General features: G+C 37.7%; 1 long non-coding RNA gene across 1 annotated transcript; it reads left to right on the top strand.

The window, feature by feature from the left end:
- Window positions 1-512: 512 nt before the first annotated feature.
- Window positions 513-7,288, top strand: LOC123757496 (uncharacterized). Its single transcript, XR_011229099.1, has 2 exons — window positions 513-782; window positions 4,222-7,288. It is a non-coding gene; the product is annotated as an uncharacterized lncRNA (long non-coding RNA).
- The last annotated feature ends 7,606 nt before the right edge of the window (window positions 7,289-14,894 follow it).

Raw genomic sequence — 14,894 nt, 5'->3', positions numbered from 1 at the left:
CACTTATCATTGCATATGTTAAATATCAAGTCCATGCCCTCACTCTCAAGTCTGCTCTATATCTATAAAACTCTGAACTGTAATACTAATATCTGCTTTTGAGACAGTTCAACCCTTAGCGACAATAATCACTCCAGAACTAAGTCAACTCTCATACCAGGAACGGTTGAGGGCCACAGGACAAACAACACTGCAAACCAAGCATGACAGGGCCGATTTCGTCCAGATTTTTAAAATACTGAACTATTTGGAGGATGTTGTCCTCCAAATTGCACTGCTCTGGAGTGGAGAGGAGAGGACTGCATTCCTCTGGAGTTCAGTTCTCGTGGCGCAGTGGTAAAGCACTCGCCCAGGCTTCGCGAATCCTTTTGCCTGAGTTCATATCCGGGGAGCGTTTCGGGCAAAATGTGGGAATCTTTGGCAAGCCGCCGGCTTCTTGTCCTCATCGAGGCCACTAGAGTGACATCATCCTGAGGTAAATTCAGGTAAATCATAGGTAATAATTTAGGCCTGCAGGCACTCAATGTTATGATCCTCTTAGACTTGAACTGATGACGTCACTGTGACGTCACGCATCTTTCACTTAGTATTCGTAAATCGCAACAAACTCTGTTATTTTCCAAACACTGATAAAGTTCACGATAAGCAAGATTAGGATAGGTTAGTTGCGGTTAGGTTAGGATACAATAGGTTCATTTAAGGCGTTGTGATGACGCAGAAGGACATGTGTTGTAGCTCATCCTGACCCCCGACTTGCCATCGGCGGCGGCGCTCCTGTGCAGGTGACTTATTTTTGCATTGTTTTCCTCGAATTCATTCGTGTATATGCATTTTCATGTGTGTATGCCTATGTTTAGGTGTATGGCTTTGTTTGTATGCATGCAAATGCGTAGATCACCCGTTATTAATGGCATGAGAAGGATCTAAAGGGACGTGTTAGTTTGGTCCTTATCAGGCTACGGGCTCACCATAGCCCGTGCTACTTGGAACTTTTTGTTCTAGGTAGCGAATCTTTAACAACAACGACAAACAACCTCATCAGGCCTAATTCAGGATTTATCGTTTACTATCTACGTTTATCTATATTACTTGCTACATAGCCTTTCCCAGCCATGTTCACCATCCCAATCTTACTATCCCAGCCATATTCACCAACCCTTCCTTACTCAACCTAACCTAATCCCAACCTGACTTAGTCTTAGGCTTTGCTCTAAGTAGATCTTGCCAGATATGAACTGTGTAACTGAAAGCGAACAAATTTAATTCATAAATCTTAGTCAAGTATATATCCCAAGTTTGGCTACGGTAGTTTGCTTTCCTATCCTTCACAATATTATCTCAATGCTAGGTTTCCAGAAAACAAGCCACTGAACATGAGATGGCAGCTGCCAATCTTCAACATGGAGAAAGCTTTCCAAAAATATGTATTAGTAAGATGAAAACACTACCAGAGGATACTAACACACACGCATGCTACTAAACCTATCTTTTACAGCTGTGTAGCTTTTTGTAATGCTGGAAGGCCTTTGTAATCTTGGTGCGGCAAAATTTGTTGTTATTGGGCCATCTCGTAAACTTCTGAAGCCGTCCTGGACTAGCCCTGGAATCCTCAATTCCCATCTTTTATGCCATTTCTCACCTACAAACTGTAACTACTTTACTAACGCCTACCTCCTGTGTACAATGCTGCATGTACGCGTTTCAGTATATTCTAGTCACTGCTTTTACTACCACTGGTCTACATTTAACTCAAATTCCATGATCTGAGTCTTTGCTTTATTGTATAAAAAAACAAGTACTGTACTAGTATGAATACCATACTCCTCTGTCTGCATCTTCCTGCCCCAGCCATTATCTAGTTTCTTTACCTGATGACTCGACCTTCTTAACTTTGGTAAAGAAGATCCTCTCGGGCTCTTGCCCAATGTACCATTATTACTCATACTAGACAGCATGGTTCTAACTAATAAATGACATGTTCATAGAAAACATGTTAAATTATACTTAGAGATCAGAACACACTCACATACAAGGAAATTACACAGGTCCTCACAATATGACTTTTTGATGCTACATCAAAAACTGAAACTTTCTTTGTACAATTTATAATATATACAATATAAGCAAAGTTTATATAATAAAAAGTAGTTTATCGAAAGAATTATTTAAAAAGCAAGAAAATAAATTAATAGAAAACAAAACTTGACTTCCTGAAAATTATTGTGTGATGCTCTAGATTTTTTTTTGTTATTAAGTTCAAGTTTTGCAGGGGACATCCAGTAGGCATATTTCATTCATTATTGAGAAGAATTCTCTAGGAGGAGTTTTGGAATTTGGAGGATATTCTTTTTGTACTGCTTTGATTTTCCTGTGATTTTCTAGAACACAATCTTCTCTTTTTATTTTTTTATTCATCTTTAGGTTATCTTGAGAGGATTTCGGGGCTTAGCGTCCCCGCAGCCCGGTCCTCGACCAGGCCTCCTTTTTGTTGCACACCCCCAGGAAGCAGCCCGTAGCAGCTGTCTAACTCACAGGTACCTATTTACTGCCAGGTGAACAGGAGCATCAGGGTGAAAGAAACTTTTTGCACAATTGTCTCCGCCTCCACCGGGGATCGAACCCGGAACTTTAGGACTACGAGTCCGAAGCGCTGTCCACTCAGCTGTCAGGCGCCCATAACATATTTCATAACATAAGTTTTGAAATAAATGTAATATATAACCGAGTCTTGGTCCACCATGAACTTTGATGGCATTCTCAAAATGTCTGGTATCTGGTAATTTTACCCTAATCTATAATTCTATTAATTATCCTTATTCAATCAATTCAGTATTGTTTAAAATTTGTTTTGAAATTGTAACAGTAAAGTTATTTTAGTGAGTTTTTTTTTTACGTTTATGCTTAAATAATTCGTTTAATCTAAAAAATTAATAAAATTAAATTTTTATAATACAGAGTATTTTTAAGTAGGATTAAATCGCCCATCCATTTTCAAGTTTAGACTACATTTTTTAATTTAGTCTTTTATTTAATTTTTAAGGCATCATCGCAAGCTAGCATGTTGTGATTGAATTGTAGATGGTGTGACCCCGATTACTCGCATTAGTAATCAATACAGTACCTCTAAGTATCGGGAAAATTTATATTACAGATAAGTTAGGAAGAACAACATAATAGAAAAAAATATTTAAGACAAATGCACTTAATGATATACCAGTAATGGTTTTAATAGTAATGCCCTGATATATATTTAGGAAACCAATTGATTCTCGTTTATTTGGCACAAATAATTGCAGCTGCCTATTCGTGCCAACATGTCTTGGGGTAATAGTGGTGGACCCCCATATACTGTAATCTCTCTGGTAAATGCAGGTTGAAAACTGAATAATTGGCTTTACAAATAATTCAAGAATCCATGAAATAGTGATATGGATAATTAGGATCCCACTGTACGGTACTTTGTCAAATTGATAGAGCAAGCTAATGCATGTGAAACATTAGCGTTCAATATATGGTGTACGTATCTTGCAGGTCATGAGGTAAAGTGCGCTCGTGTCAACAGAGACTCCACCATCTGACGCTAATATAGTAGCTCATTTGTTTGGCAGTTTCTCAAGAAAATATGACTTTTGGGGTCTGGTTGTGAAATCTTGGTTTCATTTCAAGAAATTGGTGCTAATGTGTTTTAAATAAAGGTATTTATTTATTTGTTACAATCATATCTAATATTTTAGTTGATAGCTGATTGGGATTGACTAAAACTCTTGAATACAGTACGAAAATTCAGTTTGAATAAGCTCTGTTCACTACATATTTCGGTATCTAAGATAACACAAAAAATGTATTGACAATATCTCAAAAAGGGAATTACAAAGTACTGTAGTAACGGTTGGGTTCGTTCTCGACTCACAATCGGGAATTCCGGGTTTGAATCCTGCACTGGGCAGGAGAGAAATGGTTTGGCGCATTTCCTGTCGCCTAATGACTCTGTTCATCTAGCAGTAAATAGGTACCCCAATAGTTAGTCGGCTTGTTGTGGTGTTACATTCTGGGGAGGGTCAGTAATTCAGCTTTGGATGGCCCTCAATATAAGCCTAACATGTATATATGCACTGGCTGCCTGTCCCCCCAACATAATGAATTAAATTAAAAATGAATCTTACAACAAGAACAATAATGTTATGTGCAACTTTTTCCTAATGTCTTGCTTATTCTTTATAGGTGTCAAGACATCTCTGATGCTTATGGAGTTTGATACTGACAACATTTATTAAGTGGATGTTACGTACATGAAGGACTGAACTGTTATAGTACTTGATAATTAATTATATATATATATAATGTAAGGGTTTATTTGCAATATTAGACATTACTATGAAAACAAGCACCCTTGAATTATTTTGCTTAAATCAGGCATATTTAAAGTTTGGGAATTAATAGCAGTGGTGAACATATTTCAGAAAAAGTTAAAGCATTTGCAATGAAATTTTCAGGACACACAATGAAGTTTAAAAGTCGAAAAGGCTTGGCTAACTCGTTAGACAACAAGCTACTCAAATTTAAATGTGATTATTGTGAAAAAGCATTTGCAAGAAAGTGTAGTCTTGATGAGCACATTCTGTCCCACACTGGAGAGAAACCTTTCCCTTGTGCGTGGTGTGACAAGACGTACAAGACTTATCGTTCACTAAAATCACATTGGAAGGTGCATGGACGTAAGAACTGTGTTAGATGCCCAAAATGTGATCAAATTTTTTATTCTAAGATTGATATGTTAAGACATAAAATGACTCATAATACTACTAACCACATCTGTAAAGTGTGTTCAAAGAAATTCAAAAGTAAAAAGCGTTACATCAGGCATGGGTGTCCATTTGAATGTGAGCAGTGCGGTAGGTGGTTTGATCAATATATGAAGTATTTATCTCATAGAAGAAAACAACATCAAGCTCCAAGCACTGACTTTAATAATTATAAAAAATCAGGCAAAATTTCCATTGTAGTAAATAATAACTTAATTACTGATTTTAACGACTCTGTTAGCATGAAAAGCAAGACAGTTTACGGAGATGAACAGCATGAATGTAGGTTGTGTTATAAAGAGTTCTGTGATGAGATTTCTTTAATTCTTCACATTAATGTACATGGTGATGGTGATCCCTGCAAGTGTATGGTCTGTGGGTTAACATTTCCAACAGAAATTGTCCGTACTTATCATCACATGAGGCAACACACTGGTGACATCAATTGGCAGAATCTTGAAAGTGGCAAAAAAGTCTTTGAAAGCGTTTACCATTTGCATTTCTAAACTGAAGTGTAAAACTGATGATATAAGTCCTAAGATATGCACAAAAAATCTTTTGGAGCAACGTGATAGAATTGAACTCGTGTCTCGGGTCACCCTCGATGCACTCGCTACCCAAAAGATTTTCTCATATATATCGTGCTACTGTATTGTGATTTATTGAGGAAGATATGTTTTGGTGAGCCTTGCTTCTAGATTTTTTGTACTCTTTACCCCACGGTGTTCATTTCCCCTGTGTTCTTTTCCTCCTGTGTTCTTTTCCCTCTGTGCCTATTGCTCCTTGTTCTTGTTGCCCCTTGTGCTTGTTTTCCTCTGTGCTCTTTCCCCCCCCCCCCCCCACCCCCTGTGCTTGGTTTCCCTCTGTGCTTCTTTACTCTCATTATGCTCTATAATTCTGAAGCACTTTCTTAGGACTAGTTAGCGTGGTTTAGAACAAACGGTAAAAAGTGTACGAGTGTAAAGTTTAAATATTTTGGCTCTGATAATGTGTGTATTAAAGTATTATTTAATTTGCATTTCTTTAATAAATTTTAGCGCGCACACATAATGTTTTTAGGAATGATTTGACTAGGTCTAATTGGAAATACTATAACCATTGCCAAATATTCAGAGTCAATATTTATATTGTCTGAAAGTCAGTCTTCATATAATATTATCATCCAGAATGTTACTACTGCCTATATTACTAATACTGTATATACATAATTATATTGTCATTAGGTGAAGTTAATGAATAATAGAGAAAATGTAAATTATATTTAACATTAGGCTATAAAGACAGTTTTCATATTGAAAGCATACATGTAATATATTTAATAAAATATTATATGTTTATTTATAAAGTTGACAAATTAAGAAAGCTAAATTGTTAAGGATATACTGTACTGGCATTGTAAACACAGGTAACTTTCCTGACACAGGGGTCAAGCAATAACTAATTTATGTAGGGCAAATTTCCTTACAATTAGTCTCTAAAATTATTTGTAACATACTGTATTAGATAAAATATATCTTTTAACATCATAATCTAATGGTATTGAGTATTATAAAACTCATTAGACTGTGGTAAATGCAAACGGAATGCCTTAACCTAACCTACTCTTAGAGTGTAGGTAGTTCTATTCACCATATATGATAAATACAAATACTGTACTGTACAGTTTTGTTATTTCCAGATGGATGTTTGTGGTATTCTCAGAACAGTGATGAAGGCTCTCTTTTTATCATAATTAGCTCATTTCTAACTTCTGTGGGGTGTCGTGATAAAATTCTAGAGAAGATGGGAGTGGAGGGTAGGAATTCGCAAAATTGTCTCGACCATTCACTGTATCTTTCTTACTATGGCAAACCGGCACTGTCATACTCCAGCATCACTTGAGAATGACTGTGCTGGGATTATCAGTTGCTGATTAATGCATAATTGGCAAAGTTCCCTCTTTTGTGAACATATATTTTCACTCAATTGTAGATATGTTTAGAAGAAGTGATTTCATCTTCTATGCCACCTGTGTAACCATCATTTGACTAGTAATGACTTGAGAATCTCTTGGGACATATTTGTGTATACTGTGTGTGTGTTTATTTACTATTTATGGATGCAGAATCGAGCTGTTGGCTCTTGGATGTGTGTGTGTGTGTAATTACCTAAGTGTATTTACAGGATGAGAGCTACGCTTGTGGTGTCCCGTCTTCCCAATACTCTTTGTCAAATAACTCTTTGAAATCACTGATGGTTTTTCCCTCCACCACCTTCTCACTTAACTTGTTTAAATTTTCCATCACTCTGCAAAAGAAAACTTTCTAATATTTTAGAAAGCTACCATGTGTGTGTGTGTGTGTACACCAGCCAACCTGTGAACATGCTTAGAAGTAAATAATGCACATGTAAATACAGTATATACATACATTGCTGGAAATATTGAGTAATGAACGCTCTAATGAATTTTGTTACTTTTACTTAAGATAAAACAACCATGGATTTGATTAAGAGTTTGGAATTTATTCCTTTTGTCACATGTGATGTAAGGTAAACCCAACATTGCAATATAACAAAGTATCTGAATCTTTATTCTGAAGTTACCCTATGCAGTGAGCGAGCTATTTTGTAATCACATGTATTGTTCATGCTGGAACTGTTCTTTTTGTCCCTCGTATAATCTTGCCATTTTCTGTTACCAACTTCTCACTTTACCCCATCTCCGTGGCCCGTATACCAATCACTCAATTGTCTGTTTAGTCAAGTTGTAATAGATATGCAGGCTTGCTGGTCACTACTATCAATAGTTCTTTTGCTCAAGTTTTCATCACCAGGGTAGTCTGGATTCTGGTTGGGTATGAAGAGTAGAAAAATTAAAATCAGCTCTAGGTAGCTAAATCAGCTTTAGTGTATGTCTTGCAGTTTTTGAGGCTTGCTAGATGTATTGTACACTATAGTTTATACTGTACTATGCTTGTATACTAAACCATAAAGTTTGCCATAACTGTCTGGTTATGGTAAAACCATATGCTATAAACCATATACAGTACTGTACTATACTACTGTATAATATAATATATAATTATATATATATATATATACACAGTATATATAAACACACACACACTAAAAGAATAGGAGTGGTAGAAGACAATATCAGTGTTCAGTGAGGATCCACAAGCTCTTCCTTGAGTACTCTCTATTTTCTTCTCCGAGGCTATGGGTCCCTACACTTGCACAAGAGGTGGTTCCCCTTTTAGGTTTTAAAATATATTTAATCATATATTTATCAATATATATAATCATACATGTATCAATATACATAATCATACATGCATCAATATACATCACACACAATTTAATCTGGCATACCAAAACTCTTGTTTAGTTACTTTAATCGTCCAATCGTAAATTAAATCATAACTATTTTTAAAATTATACTATTTGCTTATTTATTTACAAGAGAGATCAATGGGTTTGTGAGATTACATAATATTGATATTTTGTCATTCTTGCAAAGCCACTAGCACGCATAGCGTTTCGGGCATGTCCTTAATCTAAACAGCAGATACAGTTTAATAAAGTAAATTACAAATTATTATTCAGAAAATATTTGGAAACAATTGTTATTAAGATTTTTATTTGTTTTATTATATACCTTTTATAGTACAGGCACTGGACATTTTTCTTTCTGGTGGACATGAATGTACTGGGCGCGAGTGTGGTCAATGTTTACTGTGGTCTCCCGCCCATACCTCCACGTGTCAACGGCACTACTGCTAATTGTGGTCTTCGGTCTTCGCCGCACCTCGATAAAATACTTGAAGGTACCAGTACACAGGCTAAGGCAGGTACCTAAAGGAAGCCCCTGACGATTGGGCAAAAGCTGTGGAGTTAATTAAGATCCTTGTCAGAGGATATTGTGATGCAGGAGCAGCACAGTCAGTGACACACACACACACAAGGAAATGTTATGAAAATATGTGAGCACTAGAGTGTGTGCTCACATATTCACACTCTGGTGCTGCATGTTAGAGAAAGGCAGTAAAAGGCTGACTAGTATCTACACTTTGGCGCTGCACTGTATAAGTGGTTTATTCAGCACCGCACAATTGGCATTGCTATATGATTTGAAGAGCTTAAAGTTGCTGCAAATAAACTTGCCATTCAATTAGGTATATATAAGATTTCACTGCAAGTGATGGGGGATTGGAAGAGTTAAGGCTCTGCTTAACATTTCAAACACCAAACAAATTTCTGGTGAGGCTTCAAGTGCTGATACCACTAATGTTAAATCATTCGAGAATAAATTAAACCAGTACATTGTCAGCAATAATTTAAGCAAATATTAAGTGTCTAATTATGACGAAACGGTTTATGTGGAGAGCTGTACCCAGTACCTGCTTAGAGGGGGGTCAGATATCAGAAAAGATTGCAACAAATTGAGGACCTCATTGAATATTTAAGAAAAAGTAAACATGAGCCGGGCCAGATTCACGAAGCAGTTACGCAAGCACTTACGAACTTGTACATCTTTTCTCAATCTTTGGCGGCTTTGTTTACAATTATTAAACAGTTAATGAGCCCCGAAGCACCAGGAGGCTGTTTATAATAATCACAACAGTTGATTGGGAAGTTTTCACGCTTGTAAACTGTTTAATAAATGTAACCAAAGGTGTCAAAGATTGAGGAAAGATGTACACGTTCGTAAGTGATTGCGTAACTGCTTCGTGAATCTGGCGATTCAGGCGAAAATTGATAAATTCATAATTTCAACTGGCCGTTAAAGAACTTCGTCTAGAAGCCATGCTGCACCGCCGATGCTGAATTTCCATCAACAAGTCATGCAGCCTCATCTGACAACGAATACTACAAGCCATGCAGCACTCGCCGAATGCATTGACAAGTCATCCAGCCTCATCTGACGATATAAATTATGATTGAAAGGCATAAAGTATAGAGTACAGTATTGCAAGTGTTGATGAATAATTAATCCCTGACAAAACGATATACTGTACACACTGTAAATACTGAAATAAGCTTCAGTTATACAAGTGGGTTACAGCTGTTAGTCAACATTTTTTTTGTTATTGAAGTGCGGTGCATTACTCACGCAAATTAGCAGTAGACCTAGCTGTTACGTGAAGTGAGGGTCTGAAAATATGCGTACATAATGTATAGTTTTATAAAGTGAATTATAGAATCCTTGTACAGCATACACTATCGTGAACAATATTGTACCACATTATACTGAACAATACAAAATAAGTGCCGCATAGGATGACGTAATCTTCACAGCTTCGCAATCTTCAGCTTCGCAAAAAGTAAGTCAGTTTGTCAATTTTATTACAGTATTACAACATATTAATTATTGTTCTCAACAATAGCTACATATTAGTCAATGTAACTGTATGTTCTATCATTAGCACAGAAAAAGTGAATTCACAAGATTTCGTCTTAGCTAGCCCTCGATTTCCATTGCATGGTCGCCACAGCCTGTGTCGTAACATTAAATATAGCAAAAATTAAATATAGCAAAAATACATTACCTGAACTGGGTAAAACAACACACATCTCTATTTTTTATTGAGAAAACACTTACAATCATTTATTGATACACTTGAAATATTTCGCAATACAAGTCCGACTCGATCAAACCGACTTGAATTCGACTCGAAACCGATTCATGTCGAGGCATGAGCCACGCAGCAACCGACAGCTGGCTCCAGCATCGGTGCCTCACTAACTTGGAACACAATTACATACTGGAATTATACAGTACTTTGCACACTGCATAAAACCTTTACGCGTAATAGTGAGTAAGAAGGCTACACAGCTTCTCAACAAGAGGAAAGTTTAAATTTGTTTAATAAATAAAATAATAAATAAGTAAATAAATTTTGATTCGGGAAAAGTACATACATAGTTGATTTACAAACATAATGTTGGATTTATAGACAGAGCTAGTACATACAATACCTAAAGTCACTAATACGCATATAGCGTTTCGGGCAATACGCATATTTTCGGGTTTGTTAAATAGTGTTCCATACAGATGTTATTGTACAAGTACAGTGCTGTAATTAACTGTATTTTTAAATATTATTATACCTATTGTGTTCTATTGCAAATCAAGATGCCATATATACTGAAGATACCATATATATGATACCATATATATCATATGATATGTATGGTATCATATATACCAGCTGTATATGTGATACCATATATACAGCTGGTATACATATACCAGCTGTATATGGTATCCTGTGTTCTCCAACACTGCCACCATCACCACCTGTGTTCTCCAACACTGCCACCATCACCACCTGTGTTCTCCAACACACCAGCCACCATAGCCACCACCACACCGCCCAACACCGCTGGCGTGCATCACAGTGTCAACACCAACAAGCTGATGAGCTGGGTTAACCTAATATTGAACCCGTACAGAACGTGTCGTGGGGGGGAGGACATTGTCTTTGGTTTTCTTAGTTTTTTTTAGTCTTTTATTTCCGTTGTTAATACTGTACCTTTATGAGTGTTCCATTGTTGCCACTGTTTCTCACTTCTTACTTCCACCTCTGTATGTGGTCTGGTTATTCTCCGCCGTCCTGCTGAGACAGGAGTCGTTGTTGTATCCACCTGTCTCATCCACTCATCCGACGGATGAATGGCTGTTTGTCTGGGGGAACTGTACATACTTGGCCCCACCAGGACACCTGGTGGAGCTTGTGACTCAGCTATTTTTCTCTCTCATATGTACATAACGTCCTCACATATTGATCAAATGTGGCAAACAATATTATGTTTTGAAATACTTCATTCTGCACGAAGCAAAGGTAGTTATTGTCTTGAAATTGCAATTGCATCATGTCCTAACTGATGTAGCACCTGGTGCACCATAGTAAATGTCTCAGGGTCTCAGACGCCCTATGCGATGCATACAAGAACGAGGAACCAGAAAGCAAAGGCCCTTTTCACTTCTACTACATTACCTGTAATGGGAAATTCAATAAGTCTAACAATACTATGGAGAATAATGAGGTAACAATGGGTGAGAATAAACAGGCTAATATTCATGAGAATAAGGATAAATACATTTATGTTAAAATAAAAGAACTGCAATATGGCCAGAATGATCTAATGGAACATTTTGAGGATCTGCAACAAACACTGCAATGGAATCTTGGTTGGATGATATCTGCAGTAAACTAAGAGAATCCGGAGGGTAATCCAACAATCAGCGGGAACACTGGGACTGTAGGCAGTGTTAATGCAAGGGATTTAGAAGCTTCAGAGAGAGACTCAGACGCCGTGGAGAGAGAAAAGCGAAAAGCCAATCTCATTTAAGAAACCTGACAAAAGTAGAGGGTAAATCAGATCAGCAAAATATTGAGGAAATTATAGAAAAGCTGAAAGGCAATGGGGAGGCTCAATAGCAACCCGTTCTCGCACTTGCTCTCTGTCAATATTAGCTTATTTAATAAGTGCATATGTGACATACTAATTGATTGTGAATATTTTAGTTTACCTTGAAAAGCTTCATAGAAAACACCGACCTCACCTAACCTTCTTAGTATGTTAAGATAAGCATCTTATTGCTTCTTATTTACAATTATTACTTAACCTATCAACGGTATAGGTTAAGTAATAATTGTAATTAAGAAGCAATAAGATGCTTATCTTAACATACTAAGAAGGTTAGGTGAGGTCGGTGTTTTCTATGAAGCTTTTCAAGGTAAACTAAAATATTCACAATCAATTAGTATGTCACATATGCACTTATTAAATAAGCCAGTATTGACTATAAGCAAGTGCGAGAACGGGTTGTCAATAGACTATGTCCGAGGTAGGGAGGATAGGTAAGTCTAAGGTAAACTTGGTACACATAACTAAGGCAAATCTCCATCACAGAAGAAAAATTCTGAGAAATGCATAAAGCATAAGACGTCTGGGTATAACTCATTCATTGTGTCGGGGGGGACAGGCAGCCAGAATGTATTCATACACGTTAGGCTTATATGGAGGTTCCCTCCCCCCCCCCCCCAAAGTCGAATTACTGACTCAATATGGCCAGAATATCAAATTAGACAGGAGGAGACTGTATTGAATACTTTATAACCAATACTCTTCTACAAGTTAGAGGTTTAATCTAACTTGATACCTCTAACTTGTAGAATGGGAGGAGGGGTGGGGGGGGGGATGTTAAACTGTCTTAATTCTGTGACTGGATCATAGATGGCGCTGAGGTCCGTCACATTGTTCTTGACCAGTGTCAAGCTCTTAATTGTTATCCTTGACTAGTTCCAAGCCCTTAATTGGTGTCCTTGTATTAAATATACGAATATTCGTCGTGTGTCTTCGTCAGAGGATCATTCAGAGGTGGAGGGGGGGGGGGGGGGGGAGACCTGAGCAGTGTTGCCAAGTCACAGAGGCATTCATCCTAACTAGGTGTTTACGGCCCCATAAACACCCCGGCTCCGACACGCTCACCTTAACGGCAACACTGACCTGCTGAAATTGTAATTGCTAGGGCAGTAAGTCTGGGGGAAGGAATATGTCGGACAGGAAGTCTGTGGAGAAAATATGCTGGGTAGTAAGTCTGGGGAAGAAATATGACGGGCAGTAAGTCTGGGGAAGAAATATGATGGGCAGTAAGTCTTGGGAAGAAATATGATGGGCAGTAAGTCTGGGGAAGAAATATGATGGGCAGTAAGTCTGGGGAAGAAATATGAGGGGTAATAAGTCTTGGGAAGAAATATGATGGGCAGTAAGTCTGGGGAAGAAATATGAGGGGTAATAAGTCTTGGGAAGAAATATGATGGGCAGTAAGTCTTGGGAAGAAATATGATGGGCAGTAAGTCTGGGGAAGACATGCTGGGCATTAAGTCTGGGGAGAAAATATACTGGGCAGTATGTCTGGGGGAAGAAATATGCTGGGCAGTAAGCCTGGGGAAGAAATATGGTGGGCAGTACGTCTAGGGGAAAAGAAATGATGAGAGGACAGTAAGTCTGGGGGGAGGGAATTATGCTAAGGAGCAAATACACGCGAAAAATCATTGGATCACTTCGGGGGATGTGAACCAGCGTTCCGGGTCTGCCCTAGTTGTGCGTGCCTGAACAGCCCCTAACGACCCTCAGGGTAAATTACTTACAGTCTATCATGGTCCAATTGTTTAAGCCGCGCGGCTAAGATGCAGAACACTGGTTCGAATTCTCTAAGACTACTCCATTGAGTTTCCCTTAATGACGTCACGCCAATGTGATTAACTACTAGGGGCCAGATTCACGAAAGCACTTACGCAAGCACTTACGAACGTATACATCTTTCCTCAATCTTTGACGGCTTTGGTTACATTTATTAAACAGTTTTTAAGCGTGAAAACTTCCCAATCAACTGTTGTTATTGTTATAAACAGCTTCCTGGTGCTTCGGAGCTCATTAACTGTTTAATAATTGGAAACAAAGCCGCCAAAGATTGACAAAAGATGTACAGGTTCGTAAGTGCTTGCGTAACTGCTTCGTGAATCTGGCCCCCTAGTCTGTATTATTATTATTAATTTTATTAATTCATTATTATTTTAAATATTACTGGTAGTTAATGAAAATAATCAATACACAAACTTCCTATGAAACAAAAGCAGCAGAAATTTTTTTGTCCTACAAATCAAGGCTTATGATGCTGGCACAATTCCCCGGGAGCTCATAACGCCTGTTTAATCTTAAAGCATCTTCACTCTCTTAATATTATCTCGTGAGAGAAAACCTCTTGAAAGCTATTAAGGAGTTTTCTTTCCCCAAGTTTTAGATTGTCTCAGTTATGAGAGACGTCATTATGCACAGTAACTGCTAGTTAAAAATTATATATGATATATTCTCAAGGCAAATGAGGAGGAGGAGGAGGAGGTGAGTTTGCTCTCTGTCTGTCTGTCTCTGTCTGTCTGTCTCTGTCTGTCTGTCTGTCTGTCTGTCTGTCTGTCTGTCTGTCTGTCTGTCTGTCTGTCTGTCTGTCTGTCTGTCTGTCTGTCTATCTATCTCCCTCTCCCTCTCTAAGTTACATAGTGCAGGAGAGTAGCTTAGGCTACTAATGAATGGAGAGAGAGCGAG

This window comes from Procambarus clarkii, chromosome 19 (genome assembly GCF_040958095.1).
Source record: "Procambarus clarkii isolate CNS0578487 chromosome 19, FALCON_Pclarkii_2.0, whole genome shotgun sequence".
In the NCBI taxonomy this organism is placed as follows: Eukaryota; Metazoa; Arthropoda; class Malacostraca; order Decapoda; family Cambaridae; genus Procambarus; species Procambarus clarkii.
This window is presented reverse-complemented; position numbering and strand designations above follow the sequence as displayed.